This window comes from Thunnus maccoyii, chromosome 1, assembly GCF_910596095.1.
Source record: "Thunnus maccoyii chromosome 1, fThuMac1.1, whole genome shotgun sequence".
NCBI lineage: Eukaryota > Metazoa > Chordata > Actinopteri > Scombriformes > Scombridae > Thunnus > Thunnus maccoyii.
The window spans coordinates 14947185-14953256 of NC_056533.1; positions in this window are offsets into that span (position 1 = coordinate 14947185).

Here is a 6072-nt window from a genome sequence, read left to right on the forward strand (position 1 = left end):
CATGATTTCCTGGAATCTGTTTCATGACATGGTCTCCTTGAAAAGTGACCAAAAGCTTGCCAAGTCCGTGTTTTTTCCACCTTGCGCACCATGAATGTAGACTAGAGCGATGAAGGCCTTCAGCTCATCGATTGTCAAATCCCAAGAGCTGTCCTCCTTGACTCTGTGCCTCAGCTACGGTGCAGTCCCTGATGTGCTTCAACATACCATCATCAACCAAACACAGAAAAGCATTGAGGGTATTTTCAATGTTGTGCTTGGCATGCGCTGTGGGGCCTGCTCTTCTGTCATGACATTTTGACTTTATCGCCTTCTTCTATTTTCATCGGGTTGTATAACAGTCCACACTGTGCCATCTTTTTCAATTTCATGCCTCTCTGCTGAAGGTGGATTTAGTGGGACGGCTTCTTCATCCAGTGGCGGACTGAGTGCTCTTGTGGCTGGCATAGTAGGCACAGCTGATTATTCAGGATTTTGCACTCTTGCCAAAAAAATTATAGCCTAATTAGTTTGTTTTATTTCATGAAATATCAGTCTTATCAGGGCTAATATTGGCTTGTGTATAAGTTAAGAAACTCACAATAATAATAATAATAATAATAATAACAACAACAACGACAACAATAACAACAAAAGCCCAATGTACCTGGAACATTAGCAGATGGAATGACATCAGATGCAGAATTGGAAGTGTCCGGTCGGCCTTTTTTACAAAAGGGAACTATCTCTGAATCACTGTCTGAATCACTCTGAGAGCCAGTGTCAGATGAACTTTCAAGATACCGGGAGACGTCACTATCCGTACCTGCTCCTCCATCAGACTCAGCCTCATCAAGGCTCTGAGGCATGGCTAAAGCCTCTGTGGCAGTCATTCTCCTTCTTGCTGACATTTCGTTCTGATATTCTATTTCTGTTCAGCACGAAGGAAAAACTAGGTTTTAGCTTTGCAATAGCATAAAACAACAGCTAAATAGTTGCTAGGCAATGGTGACGTGCATTTTCAAGAGCCAGCAAAAGGAACACTGTAATGATACACCGTCATACATGCCTATGGTCAATATGACTGTTATGCCATTCAAGTTAGAAATACTCAGAACTCTTTTGTGTTTTATAACTTTAATAAAATAACAATGTTAGAATAAAATATACACACATTTAGGAAAAGTCAGGGTCCTATGGTTACATGGGTTTTATTTCAATAAAATTATTACATTGCAAAATTTAAAAACGGTCAAAATGACTGCCTTGGTAGTTCTAGTGTTAAACCTGATGAGGTTCACCCAAACATCACCAGATCCAGACTACTTAGCGTAAACTTACGTCATGCCCTTGGGATGCCACAACCAAACAAGAATGTATGGATAAATGCGAAGGACAGTTCACACAGGGAGACAGCCTGTATCTTTCCCCCCTCATCTGACCCTCTGTTTCACATCACCCAAGGCATTCAGAGGATGTCTCTGTCCCAATTAGGGACAATTAGTGCCAGGCTGAAGCTCAGTCAAACTGATGAACTATTAAACAGCAATAACCACAGACATCACCACTTAGGTGTCCACCAGAGATGAGACAGTCCCCATGCCACTTCATTAAACATACCTATGATCTTAAACAGCCGGTGGCCTGTCACAGAATCCCAACAGCTGAAATTAGCTCTTTTTAATATCAGATCATTGGCTAACAAATCCTTCTTGGTTAATGATCTGATAATTGAAAATAATTTGCATCGTATGTTTGTAGGAGAACCAGTTGATCTTTGTCTCTCCTGCAATCTCCAAAGAGCCCAGGTGGGCTCAATCAACAATAACCCCTAACCTCAAAGGCATGGATGTATATTCAACTTCGTCTGGAAGTGCCCTCAGTTAAACTGAGGACCCTTTCACCACATTAAAGTGTCAGTTTGACTCTTCACAGAACCACCTCCTCACCCCAAACTCTCTATAAACAGTGTGGGACAATCCCAAGTGGAATTTATGACACTGAAGTTGCTACATGCTTGTCAACCCAAGTTTCAGAGGATACCGGATTTAGGGACCCTTTCCTTGGACATATACAAAGAATCTGTTAATCATAGTGAAACCTCATCAATTTGTTTGATGAGTTTGGACAACTCTATCTACATTTTATGTGCTCTTTTCACCTCTAATCTCATACATACACACATACCCACATTCCAAAGCACATCCTCCCCTGTTGCTTTCACCCTGATGTGACTCCAGATCAGTGGCGGCTGGTGACTCAAAAAATTGGGGAGGACAGGAGGAAAACCAACATGGAATCTTACAACAAACCGCATCAAACTATATCATTGTCCCACCTGATGAAATCGGAGGGGTGGGGGGCAATTTTATATGCCAATAAAACAATTTGCTTGAGTGGTGAAAAGGCTGCATCTTTAAAGACATTTAGCATATACATATTGTCTCTAAACAAAGAAGAGCTCATTTTAGCCATGGAGTGGATCAAATGTGTCATTTTACCAACAAAGTGAGGTTCAAATTTATAGTATTGTTCTATTGTGACAACAAATTTATGTTCTCATCAAAAACAGACAACATATCACATGATTTACACGTTTCCTATATATTTTCTTAGTATACAGAAATATATAAAGTAGCACAAAACTTATAATCTTATACAGGAACAGATCAGTGCTGAATACTAGAAAGATTGAACACTAAAAACATTCACAGATCTAAAGTGTAGGTTTCACACCAGAAAGTATTAATGCATGTATAAAATACATGACTTACACACTCTTATCTACATGTACGATATACAAAAAAAAGTCTACAAAGCTGACATGTTAACACAAGGGGTGTTAACATGAACACAAAACTCACGGTTCGGATCGTATCACGGATTTGAGTCAGGGATCAGATCATTATTAGGATCAGTGGAAAAAAAGAGGGGAGACAAATAAAACTTTGTTTTCCATTTATTCTGTAACACACTTACAGCCAGAAACAGCAAGGAACTTTTGCCCATCAACATTTAAGATGTCCAATGTTTAAATAAAATAAAATAAAATATATAAAATATCCAATGCTCTGTTATTGCAATATGAGGCATGAAACCTTCCTCTTTTAAACAGTGAATGAAACAGCCTCTGTCCACATCATCAAAACTTGATGATAACAAACATTCACCGCTATCCTCAGTTAGCAGCTAGATGCTAAATAGCTGCTCAGCTGCAGCACATTAAACAGCAGGTAAACAACTCAAATGTCACATCGACCTGTTAAATGCTGGTTTGATCGTTGCTCTTCAAAATCTCTGTTAACGTTAGCGACATGCTGTCTGTCCATGACTTGTACTTACAGCAGTTTGTTTACTTTGTCTTAAATGAGACATTAAATTTTGCAATTAATCCGCAGTTCATATGCCTGCCGAACCATGGGGGGGGGGGGGGTGTTGAAAAAAGGCCTCAGCGAGACATATTATATAAAATCTTTTTTTGTTGTGATCTATTAAATTGTTATTATGCTCTATCTAACTTAGTAAGAATATGATACGTATGAGGGATTACTTTTGATGAGCAAAGAATATAACATAGCCTATGTTAGCTAGTAGACAGATAAGAAAGTTTGTTAAATAAATATAGTATGTTTCAAGTAAACTGTACTGATGATTGTTAACTTTTTGTGTTAATGGATGTATAGCCAAAGAAGATTACATTTCATTTCAATCTAATCAAATGATCCAACTCAGGTATTGTGACTATGATTACATCATAGAGGTGCCTCTGAACCTTTGAGTAACATATCATACATATGCAATTCATGTTTAAGTGTGGATGATCATGGTGAGGTGTTTAGTTGAAATTTTATCAACTCAGAGAAGATCACGTGTTTTCTCTTAGACAAGTGGGAGAACATCTGTCTCCAACCACTGATCTTCCGAGCTGATGCCCGGACAACAGCTGATCTCCTGCTGAGTCATTTGAGGACAATTCTACGCAAAGTAGGCTGAACAACTTTACTCCTGTCCTCCATCCACCTCATGGTTAAGAGTTGGTGTCGTTTAAATTGAACTCTCTAGTTAATTCTTTAGAGAAGTTGATCAGTTAAATTACCTCAACCGTAGTTAACACTCCGTTAATTACGCTATTGTAAACATTTCACCATCACTCATTCATAACTTCTAACACGCCATTTTGAACATTTATTATGGTTGGTTATTCATTTATCTGTTTGCATTGACATCTCATTTATTCACTGTTTATCATTTAGTCAATAAATATATCCTTATTAACATGTCTTTGTCTGTGGCTTCAATTAAAGCAGAGAATTAGATCACTGCATCGTAACACACTACATCAGACATGAGACTGATGAAGTTGTTTCTGTGTTTCTTCCCGGCACAGTTATATTAGACTAATGGGAAGTGGTGCCCCTTTTCAAACGAGGATCTTGTGATAACAAAGGTGATGTTCCTACATGTTGCATGCATGAGACCTGGCTAAACAGTTCTACTGGTCTAGCGACACTGATAGAGGCTTGTCCTCCAAATTGTAATTTTTATCAGTCAGTTTGTGTGTAATGACATTGACCTGGGTGAATTTACACTGTTTGAATATCTTGCTCTTGAGCTCAAAGAAGAATTATCAGTACTCATCATTACATTATATCGGCCACCAAGATATTCATCATTATTTCTACAGGAATTCTCAGAGCTGATCTCACTTTGTATCACTAGATATGATAAGTTAATCCTAAATGGAGAACTGAATATTCATATTAATAAAATGAATGACTCCAAAGCTGTGGAGCTTGAGAATTTACTGGACAGCTTTGAACTCACCCAACATGTAAATGAAGCCACTCATCAGCATGGTAACACTCTAGACTTAGTAATAACAACAGGGTTGAAAATTGATAATGTTTCAGTCTTTGAATTACCTATTTCTGACCATCACTGTTTGTTTCTGGTGCAAAGCTAACCTCAACAAAGACTAAAAGGGAATTTTTGGATCAAATGAGATTCCTAGATAGCAAGGGTGAAGCAAAGTTCTTATAATATTATGAGATCATTTGAGCCATACAGTTATGACTGCTCTTTCAATTACATGGTTGAAAATTTCAACAATACCTTATCATCAGCTTAAATACTGCTGGTCCTCTAAAGGTTAAAAAGAGGTCGACTGACAGAACCTCCCCATGGTTAAACAATAATTGTTAATGAGATCAAGAGAATCTGTCAGGCAGCTGAAATAAAATAGAGGAAAACTAGACTCACAGTTCACTGTAATATTTACAAAGAAACCATGATTGTCTATAACAAATATGTCTGGCAATAAAGGATTACTTCCCCAAGATCATTACAGAGAACGCTGGGAACTCTAGAATATTATTCTCCATTATTGACCAGCTACTCAACACTGCCCCCTCCTCACAGTTCTTTACAACAAAATATGAATAACTCGCATTGTTATTCAATAACAAAATAATTTCATTTACAGCCAGTATTGCTGCTGATGTAGGCACAGATGATCTCAGCAATCCTGTAAAAATGATGTCACCATGGGAAAATTCACCTGTATTACATTAACTGAGCTTTCCAGAATGTCACTGAATGTAACTCCACCACCTCCACCTTGATCCTGTACCTACAGCATTTTTTAAGCAGGTGTTTGCCAGTATTTCAAGTGATGTCCTGAAGTTTATAAATACATCTCTACGAACAGGCGTCTTCCCAGATGCCTTCAAAATGGTTGTTGTTAAACCCTTACTGAAAAAACCCAACCTAGATAGTAATGCACTGACCAGTTATAGGCTGATATGCAACCTTCCATTCATTAGTAAGATACTTGAAAAGATAGTTTCAGTGCAAATAAACTCCTTTCTTAAAGAAAACAATATCCTGGAGGAGTTTCAGTCGGCTTCAGAACATACCACAGCACTGAAACTGCTCTTACTAAAATAATCAGCGACCTCAGACTAAACTCTGATGAAATTTAGATCTCAATTCTTTTCTTCTTAGACCTAAGCACAGCGCTTGCTACAACTTACCATGATATCTTAATCAATCATCTTAAAAAATTGGTTGGTCTTTCTGACTGTGTTAAACTGG